At 39.2% G+C, this 11,006-nt stretch overlaps 1 pseudogene across 1 annotated transcript; it reads right to left on the bottom strand.

The window, feature by feature from the left end:
* Positions 1-1,598: 1,598 nt before the first annotated feature.
* Positions 1,599-2,265, bottom strand: LOC306853836 (annotated as a pseudogene). The gene has a single exon. The product of its transcript is annotated as an uncharacterized misc_RNA (transcript).
* Between the last annotated feature and the right edge of the window lie 8,741 nt (positions 2,266-11,006).

Here is an 11,006-nt window from a genome sequence, read left to right as displayed (position 1 = left end):
AGAAGTATTTAAATGAAAATATGACACTATAAAGCACAGGAAACATGTACAGAGTATAGCACAAATACTAGTATATTTAAGAAAATTAGTAGTCAGTACATACTGGCTGTATTCTTACATTACACACTTTGCTAGTGATAACACATGCATTTCAGAATGTAGCAAGGAAAAATCATTTCAGAAATAGCTTCTTAACACCACAGACACTGTTATGTATTTGCATGTACAATATACATTAAATTCTAATCTTATTGTCTAGCATAAAATCATTATCACTTGGCTTTTTCAGGTATTTTAAAAACTGCAGGTTCATCCTCTAGTCACACTGTAAGTCAAAAGATACCTGTCACAAACAAGGTGTTATGGGCTACTGAAAAGCATACGGATGTAACTGCAGAAATGTCATGCCACATTTTGCATACTGTTTGCTATGTACTATTAACTTCAATCTCAAATGGAGTTACAAGGTTTTTTATTTTATTTATTTATTTATTTTTAAACCAGCGAATGATGGAGATCTGTGTTTTTGTTTTGAGTGAAGAAAACACTTTATTTATTCAAACATCAGCTCTTTATTTACCCTTGAAATGCAAAAAAGCAGAGATCCATCTCCATACTTTTATAGGGTTATACATACAGGTGCTGGTCATAAAATTAGAATATCATGAAAAAGTTTATTTATTTCAGTAATACCATTCAAAAAGTGAAACTTGTATATTAGATTAATTCATTACACACAGACTGATATATTTCAAATGTTTATTTCCTTTAATTTTGATGATTATAACTGACAACTAATGAAAGTCCCAAATTCAGTATTCCAGAAAATATTTTGTTGGTGGTGGTAGTGTGATGGTCTGGGGCTGTTTTGCTGCTTCAGGACCTGGACGACTTGCTGTGATAAATGGAACCATGAATTCAGCTGTCTACCAAACAATCCAGAAGGAAAATGTCCGGCCATCTGTTCGTGACCTCAAGCTGAAGCGAACTTGGGTTCTGCAGCAGGACAATGATCCAAAACACACCAGCAAATCCACCTCTGAATGGCTGAAGAAAAACAAAATGAAGACTTTGGAGTGGCCTAGTCAAAGTCCTGTCCTGAATCCTATTGAGATGCTGTGGCATGACCTTAAAAAGGCAGTTCATGCTCGAAAACCCTCCAATGTGGCTGAATTACAACAATTCTGCCAAGATGAGTAGGCCAAAATTCCTCCACAGCGCTGTAACAGACTCATTGCAAGTTATCGCAAACACTTGATTGCAGTTGTTGCTGCTAAGGGTGGCCCAACCAGTTATTAGGTTTAAGGGGCAAGCACTTTTTCACACAGGGCCATGTGGGTTTGGATTTTGTTTTCCCTTCATAATAAAAAACTTAATTCAAAAACTGCATGTTGTGTTTACTTGTGTTATCTTTGATTAATATTTAAATTTGTTTGATGATCTGAAACATTAAAGTGTGACAAACATGCAAAAAAAAAAAAATTTCAGGAAGGGGGCTAACACTTTTTCACACCACTGTAGATAGATAGATAGATCTGTCACTATCACAAATGCAGTAACAAACCCATTGTTACTGTTATTTAGTTATTTTGACTTCTTTATTGCGGGTCAATATCCTGCCGCATTCGCCGGGTCTCCAACAGGATCCGAATGTACGGGAAGAGGATGTGCACAGCAACCACTGCAAAGAAGATCCCGTTGAGGCTAACTTTGAACAGAGCTTGAATGGGAAAAGCATTGAGCACAGCAGTTTTGCAGAGCACAGGGTTCGAATGGACACGTCCGGCTTGAGCTGCATCAAGACAAAGTCAACGGTGGGCAGAATGCAGCTGATGATCCAGAGGCTTAGAATGATGATCCAAATCCATTCAGGTCTCCAGATGGCAGGACAGTGAAGCGGGTAGAAAATAGCCACGTAGCGCTCCAATGACATGGTGGAAAGTATGAGTGGGGTGTTTAGAAAGGCAGCAGTGGACACAAACAGCAATGGAGCACAGAAGACGATTGCAAACTGTACACCACCCATCACTAGCAAGAAAAGGGATACAGAGGAGAGCAGCTGCAAGGTGTCATTGATCAGCATGTAGGTGAAGAGGATGTAACGAGAGCTGTCAAAGAACTGCCTGTGAGATTCAAAGGTGTACAGCGTCAGGAGGATGAAGAACAGGAAGGCAATGAAGAACGGAATCACTACACACACCTTCACAATGACAGAGAGGTTAATGCTAGACATCGTGTTGCCTGGGAGGTCATCAGATTCTGCATGGTTTCAAGTACTCTGCAGAGCTGCTGAAGTTACAAAGCCTGAAAGGAAGTTTGCAAAAGAAAATGTATTTAGTTTGAATGAGAACAATATAGAATATAGCAGTAGGTTTCTAAAACATCTAATGTAATGTTCACTGGATTATTAGGAGTTTCTGCATCTGATCTGATTTCCAATCAACTTTATGCTTGTTCACTCACCACACTGCCTCTGTTGGAAGATAAATTAAAAGATAATTAGAGATGGGCAGCCCACTTTTATACTGCTGAAGATGTGCTTCATGACAAAGGAATGGGATTTATTTTCCCAAAGGATGGATTAATTTCACGCTATGAACGCAAAGCATCATTACAGCAATTAACAACCAAACAATCCAAACAAAACACATCAAGTTGGCTGTAACTTGAAGGAGTGCTTGTGAATCGATAGGCAATGTGCTTTTGAAAAATTATTAATAGTAATCATATGTTTTTTTTTGTATGTTTATACATTTTTTAAAAGTTTTTTAGTAAAATTTTTTTAATGTTTTGTTTAGTATCCAAGGTTTTAATGATGTGGTTAATAAGACTGGATTGTTTGTGACTGGATAGCTAATATGTTTTTGCAAAATTGTTGATAATAATTGTTGATAAGTTTTTTAGAAGTATAAACATTTTTAAGAAGATTTTTATCTATATATTGTATCTAGGATTTTATATGTAGACCTAAATTTTAGGATTTCTTTTTATTCTAATTTCTCAAAATTGACTTAAAAGGATATCATTAATTATTTGAAACTATTTATTTTCCTTTTATGAAATAAGTTAAGTTATATATCAGTTACATGCACTGTTGCATTTATAAAGTAATTTTGTAGTAAAGTATTTTTCTTTCCTTTCCAACTAATCTGTTATATAAGATGTCAAATATTCACTGCTCGATAAGCATATTCAGAATGTTTGTCTGTTTCTTATGGCTAGTCATTAACAGAGCTAGCAATTATTGACTGTGAACTGTCTTGCTCTGCCTTATTTTACCATTATGTTTGTTCTACAGTGCAGCAGAAAAAGTTGTTCTCAGAGACGAAAGTACATTGTACACCCAAACTGTGGAATAGCCTTCCTGATAACATTCGGGGTTCAGAATACACTCTCTCTGTTTAAATCTAGATTAAAGACACATCTCTTTATCCAAGCATTCACATAATGCATTTTATAATCTTGTACTGCAGTTATATCTGATCAAATGTACATTATTATTATTCTTTAGCTTGGGTTGAACAAATCATTTTTGCTTAGATGGAACAGCAGCTACGCTAATTATGTCTCTATTTGTTTCTCTGTTTCTGCCCGTGATTAACATCACGTGGTAACTAGGAATGACAGAAGCTTCAGTCTGGATCCAACCCTTAAATGATCTGAGATGACCGAACACCTGAGAAAAGATAATGCCAACCCCTCAGAGGACCTCAGAGGATGCCAATGCTCAGACAACATACAGAATTACCAAATTTTGCCATAAGTTAAATATATAAAATTTCTGCAATATATAAATATATTGTGGAAACTTCATTTCCTGTAGAGCTGCTTTGCAGTGATTTGTATCGTAAAGAACGCTATACAAATAAACTTGAACTTGAACTTACATTGGCAGCTTGATCTGCAGTGCCGTCACTCATAAGGGCATTAAGACACGTAGCTCACAGCTGCTTGTTTTCTGAAGTGCACTGAACTTAAATATTGAGGGAAGAGGGAAATATCGAACAAGCTTTATGATAAAGAAGATCTGGAGCATTTAGGGGGATCAAAAGTCTGCCTCCCTACCTGCATGATTTAGGTCAACAACAAGAATTGCTGCTGTTCTCCAGCTATTTAATTGGCTGGAATGATGTAAATGTTAAACTTGCTTAAATATTATATCAGTGCTCATTTTAGTTTTAGCATATATTTTAATGTTAATAAACTGTAATGCCTTTAAACATCAATATAGAGCTACCTTTATTTTATTGCATTTTATTTTTATTTATTTATTTAATCTGGATCTTTTTTTACAGGCCTTCCATTCTATCATTGTTTGCCAATGATGCAACCTGCATATGTCTTTGGTCTTGCCAAATACATATGTGTATGTATGTACAGTATAAGTATACATATGCCTTTCATTTTAACTCTGGTAAAATCTCTAAGCATCAGACATGCTTCACAGAAAATAATTGACCAAATCTTCCCAGAGTCAAAACCTATGTGATTAATTATGTGTTTTAGAGGTTTTTAAGAAGGCCATCAGTGATAAACCACAATTTTACATAGTGTAATTTATGTTTCCTTATTGCTTTCCAGTGATGTAACCCATATATGTATATGTACAGTAAATGCACATGTATATGTATATGTACAGTGGGGCAAATAAGTATTTGATACACTGCCGATTTTTCAAGTTTTCCCACTTACAAAGAATGGAGAGATCTGTAATTTTCATCGTAGGTACACCTCAACTATGAAAGACAGAATATAACAAAAATCCAGAAAATCACATTGTATGATTTTTAAATAATTAACTTCCATTATATTTCATGAAATAAGTATTTGATCACCTACCAACCAGCAAGAATTCTGGCTCTCACAGACCTGTTAGTTTGTCTTTAAGAAGCCCTCCTATCCTCCACTCATTACCTGTATTAATTGCATTTTAACTTGTTACCTGTATAAAAGACACCTGTTCACGCACTCAATCAATCAGACTCCAACCTCTCCACTATGGGCAAGACCAAAGAGCTGTCTAAGGACACTAGAACCAAAATTGGAGACCTGCAGAAGGCTGGGATGGGCTACAGGACAATAGGCAAACAGATTGGTGAGAAGGCAACAACTGTTGGCGCAATTATTTGAAAATGGAAGAAATTAAAGATGACTATCAATCTCCCTCGGACTGGGGCTCCATGCAAGATCTCGCGTCGTGGAGTGTCAATGATCCTGTGAAAGGTGAGGGATCAGCCTAGAACTACACGGGAGGACCTGGTCAATGACCTGAAGAGAGCTGGGACCACAGTCTCAACGGTTACCATTAGTAACACATTACACTGTCATGGTTTAAAATGCTGCAGCGCGCACAAGGTCCCCCTGCTCAAGCCAGCACATGTCCAGGCCCATCTGAAGTTTGCCAAAGACCATCTGGATGATCCACAGGAGGCATGGGAGAAGGTCATGTGGTCAGATGAGACCAAAATATAACTTTTTGTTATAAACTCCACTCCACTGTTTGGAGGAAGAAGGATGAGTACAATCCCAAGAACACCATCCCAACTGTGACGCATGGGGGTGGAAACATCATGCTTTGGGGGTGCTTTTCTGCAAAGGGGACAGGACGACTTCACCGTATTGAGGGGAGGATGGATGGGGCCATGTATCGTGAGATTTTGGGCAACAACCTCATTCCCTCAGTAAGAGCATTGAAGATGGGTCGTGGCTGGGTCTTCTAGCATGACAATGACCCCAAACACACAGCAAGGGCAACTAAGGAGTGGCTCCATAAGAAGTATTTCAAGGTCCTGGAGTGGCCTAGCCAGTCTCCAGACCTGAACCCAATAGAAAATCTATGGAGGGAGCTGAAACTCCGTGTTGCCCAGCAACAGCCCCGAAACCTGAAAGATCTGGAGAAGACCTGTATGGAGGAGTGGGCCAAAATCCCTGCTGCAGTGTGTGCAAACCTGGTCAAGAGCTACAGCAAACGTCTGACCTCTGTAATTGTAAACAAAGGTTTCTGTACCAAACATTAAGTTCTATTTTTCTATTGTATCATATACTTATTTCATGCAACAAAATGGAAGTTAATTATTCAAAAATCATGCAATGTGATTTTCTGGATTTTTTTTATATTCTGTCTCTCACAGTTGAGGTGTACCGACGATGAAAATGACAGATCTCTCCATTCTTTGTAAGTGGGAAAACCTGAAAAATTGGCAGTGTACCAAATACTTATTTGCCCCACTGTATATGTACTGTATATGCATAGGCCTTCCATTCTAACACTGGTAAAATCTCTAAGGATCAGACGTGCATAGTTTATCAAATCTTCCCAGAGTCAAATCCTATGTGACTAATTATGTGCTTTAGAGGTTGTTAAGAAGGCCATCAGTGGTAAACCACAAGTTTGTATATCAGTGTAATTTGTGTTACCTAATTGTTTGGCAATGATGCAACCCGCCTGGCAAGATGAGGAGAAGCTGCCTGATCCCTTTGCACCTAACCAAGCTCCAAAGCAAATGTTTATTTAATGACTTTTTGCTCTGATTAATCTCCTGAGTGATACCTCCACCACACAGAACCACACACTGTTAGAACGATGTAAATATGTTTAAAAACATTGACCCACAAAAAGTGCAGCACCCAAGACACCACGATAGTTTTGTGAAACTTTCTTTAAAGTAAGAAATGTTATGTGATTGTAATTTATGGACTTTGTGATACTCAATATCTCGATACATTAGTAATAGTTATGTAACAATATTGCTGCATAACCCTTGTGAGAACAAGAAGTCAGCTTCTAAAGGAAGCTTCAGTGCACCACTCTTTTTATTTTACATATTTATTTAAAAAAATATATATATATATTTAAATATCTGTTAGTTACAAAAGTTACTTAATGCTTTTGGACATATCACACCCAGATAAAATTGGGAACGGGGTTTACTCAAAGACGCAAAACTGTGTCCCTTTACCCAAGTATAACCTTTAGGCCTACTTGTGTGTCTACATTCAGACAACTGTGTTGAGTCACAGTTTAAAGATATATTAATTCAGGAGGATGGATTTTGTTTATAGATTGTATGTTTTTGTCAACTCTAATGACTGTAAAACTCTTTTGTTATATAATTAGTTTCTGGTCTTGCTGTACAGTTTCAATGTACACACACATTGTTTATTCTGTTCACCTGAGTTTAGTAATTATCTCGTTTGCTCCTTTGTTCCCTGTCTTTATAAGCCTTCAGTTTCTGTCTAGTCTTGAGCTGTGTCCGAAATCGCTCCCTCGTTCACTCATTTACTAATCCCTATATAGTGAATGGCAGATGAGTGGACTATATCAGAAGGAGTGAACGAAATGAAGTGAATGGATTCGGACGGTGATGTGTACACTGAGCGTGAGACTTGACTGTTGCAAAAACAGTTTTTGTAGTATCTTGAATCTCTCCCAAGCAGCGTTTTTGCACTCAGATAAGATGACAATGGCCGTAGACCAACGAACATTTTTAAATATCAACCAAATAATAATAAATGATGTAATTTAAACGGCATCTCTCATTCAAACTCGCTCACTCCCGCTCTCTCTTCCAGCTCATCGGTTCTCCGCTGTGGATTGTGGGAAATAGTGCTTCAGCGAGTGTACATTGGTTGTACACTCGAAATCAGAATGCATTGTGGGTAAAAAGAATGTAGGGAATGAAGTCGTTCACTCAGAATTCGGACAGCACTACAAAATGGCTGACACCCGATAAAGTGCACTATATATTGGATAGGGAGTGGTTTCGGACACAGCTTGAGTATGCCAGGGAGTTCTGCAAGACGTGGGATGACATAAACCTTAATAAGCTGTTCTGGCTCGGGCCCAACTACCACCGTCCCGTGGACCTCCGAGACACCACCGGACTGAGTTGGAGGGAAGCTGTCATCCATGGCTCCCGCAAGTCCGGCCATCCGCGGCTCTCCCAAACCCACTGTCCGCGGGGAATTCTATGCTGCCGCTGACTCAACCCCAGTGCCAGCCCCTCGAAAGCGCCCTCTAGAGCAGGCTCCTCATCAGCGGCCTCCATCGCCCGCCTCTCCAGGGCCCGTTCCTCCAGTGCCCACCTCTCTAGGACCCGTTCCTCCAGTGTCCGCCTCTCCAGGGCCCGTTCTTCCAGTGCCCGCTCCTCCAGAGCGCCCCCCCCCCCCTATATTCCAAAGTCAAGGCAAGAAAATCTTTTGGGGGGGGGGGGGGCATATAGCCATGGCCATAGTGGCCAGGCCAAAGGCCAAGGCCAAGGACCCTGATCCATCATGGCTCCCTGAGACTCCTGATCCTCCATGGCTCCCTGATCCGCCTGATGAGGTTAGAGAACACCTGACAAGAGATCAGAGACCGTTCCTTCATCCAGAATCTCTCCAGATCCTTTAGATTCCCAGCTCCATGTTCCCAGTTCAGGTCAGAGGACTGAAATGGCCATAGCAGAAGCTTGGTTTTGTGCTCAGTGATAATTTTTGTGTTGTTTTTGAGGTTTGTGTTTGGATTATTGTTCGGTTGGAAGATCCAAACTCATTATAAGATTTCTAACAGAGTCAGTCACTTATTGATTTTTTATCTGTTGTTATTTGATAGCTCCATGACGCCATGTGTCTAAACAAGATGTCCAGGACCTCCAGCAAAAATATAGGCCCACAACATCAAAAATACAGCATTTCATTGTACACATGGGGTACATTTTATCCGTGTTCACCAAACCCATCTTGAGTGTTTAAAAATATATTTTTTTGTTTAATCTGACCATAGAAGTCGTGGCCTAATGGTTAGAGAGTCGGACTCGTAATCCAAAGGTTGCGGGTTCCAGTCTCGGGCCGGCAGGGATTGTAGGTAGGGGGAGTGAATGTCCAGCGCTCTCTCCACCCTCAATACCACGACTGAGGTGCCCTTGAGCAAGGCACCGAACCCCAAACTGCTCCCCGGGCGCCGCAGCATAAATGGCTGCCCACTGCTCCGGGTGTGTGTTCACGGAGTGTGTGTTCACTGCTGTGTGTGTGCACGTTGGATGGGTTAAATGCAGAGCACGAATTCCGAGTATGGGTCACCATACTTGGCTGAATGTCACTTCACTTCACTTCACTAGAAGCCAGTCCCATTTGAAGTTCCAGTCGGGTCTGATAACTGAATATGCTGGAGTTTGTTTTTGAATGAGCTAGGATAATTTTTCTTGAAACCCTCCCAAACAACATGTGGTGATGTAGCTGCTGTTTGACAATTTTTTTTTATTTTTTCTGACCCAGAGACTCAACTATTTTCTGCAATTCTCCAGCTGTGGTCCTTGGAGAATCTTTAGCCACTCAAACTCTCCTCCTCACCGTGCATTAGGACGATATAGACACACGTCCTCTTCCAGGCAGATTCATAACATTTTCTTTTGATTGGAAATTCTTAGTTATTTCCCTGATGGTGGAAATGGGAAGCTATTTTCTTAAAGCCACTTCACTAATCTGTAAAGCTCAATTATCTTTTGCTGCACATCAGAAATATATTTTTAGTTTTTTCTCATTGTGATGGATGATTAAGGAAATTTGGGCTTTGTTTACCCTCCTGTTTATATTTCTGTGAAACAGGAAGCCATGGCTGGATCATTTCATGTTCATAATCACTCTAGAGTGCTCAAAATTGTGAATATGAATGGGAAAATACTTCAGAGATATTTCTAGGGGTGCCAATAATTGTGCCCAACATGTATTTGAGAAAAACATTTGTTTCATAATGATATTTCCCCCATTTTAAATTCTTATCAAATGAAAGGTTAGATTTTTGCGATTTATTTAAATAAAAGATCAAAAGGATTAACAATGCAGATTAATTTTAACAGCTTCCATTGATCAGTTACCAAGGGTGCCGATATTTTTGGCCATGACTGATATATATATATATATATATATATATATATATATATATATATATATATATATACAGTGCCCTCCTGTATTAAGTATTGAAACAGTAAAGGCAAAATTGCTCTGTTGGCTGTAGATTCAAGACATTTGCAAATATGGTTAAAAGATGAATATGAGACAAAACTACAGAATGTCACATTTTATTATTAGCTGTTTCAACACACATGTTTTACCAAATAAAAAGATCAGCACTTTTAGAGTTCATCCCACTCATTGATGTGAGCATAAATATTGGGACAGTTGAACATAAGGCAGATATAAAAGATTAAAAGCTATTATTTAGTTGCAGATCCCTTGTGCACAATCACAGCAGTGAGTCTGTGACCCATAGACATCGCCAGACTCTTGTTCTCATCCTTTCAAATGCTTTTCCCAGGCTTTAATGCAGCCAATTCCAATTGTTGCTTGTTTTGGGGAGTTTCTGCCTTTACTCTCCTCTTCAGTTGGTGAAATTCATCTTCAATCGGATTTAAATCTTGAGATTGACTTGGGCAATCTAAGACTTTCCATTGCTTTGCCCTTATAAATTCCTTGACTGAACTGGCAGGGTGTTTTGGGTCATTGTCCTGATGCAATATGAAGCACTTCCCAATTAATCTGGTGGCATTTTCTTGAATATTGGTGCAAGATGGTTTTGTACCCTTCCAAATTCATTCTGCTACTGTCATCATACATTAAGTCATCAGTAAAGTTGAGAGGGCTTGTTCCAGAGGCAGCCATGCATGCCCATGCCATGACACCACCTCCACCATGCTTTACATATGAGGCTGTATGCTTGGGATCATTGCATTTCCCTTTTTTCTCCACATTTTTGCTTTCCCATCATTTAGATAAAGGTTCATCTTTGTCTCATCGGTCCATAAACACAGTTCCAAAACTCTTCTGGCTCACCTTTGTGCTTTTTTGCAAACTCTAATCTTGCCTTTCTATTTTTGGTGCTGGTCAGAGGTTTTCATCTTGCTGTGTAGCATCTGTAATTCTGTGTCAAAGTCTCCTGAGGACAGTAGATTGTCAGAGCATCACCCCAGCTTTCTGGAAGTTGTTTGTGATTTTACAGACACGTCTTTTATGATTCATTTTCACAG

Source organism: Barbus barbus (assembly GCF_936440315.1).
Source record: "Barbus barbus genome assembly, chromosome: 34".
Lineage (NCBI taxonomy): Eukaryota > Metazoa > Chordata > Actinopteri > Cypriniformes > Cyprinidae > Barbus > Barbus barbus.
Note: the sequence above shows the minus strand (reverse complement) of the source record. Positions and strands in the feature narration are given on the sequence as shown.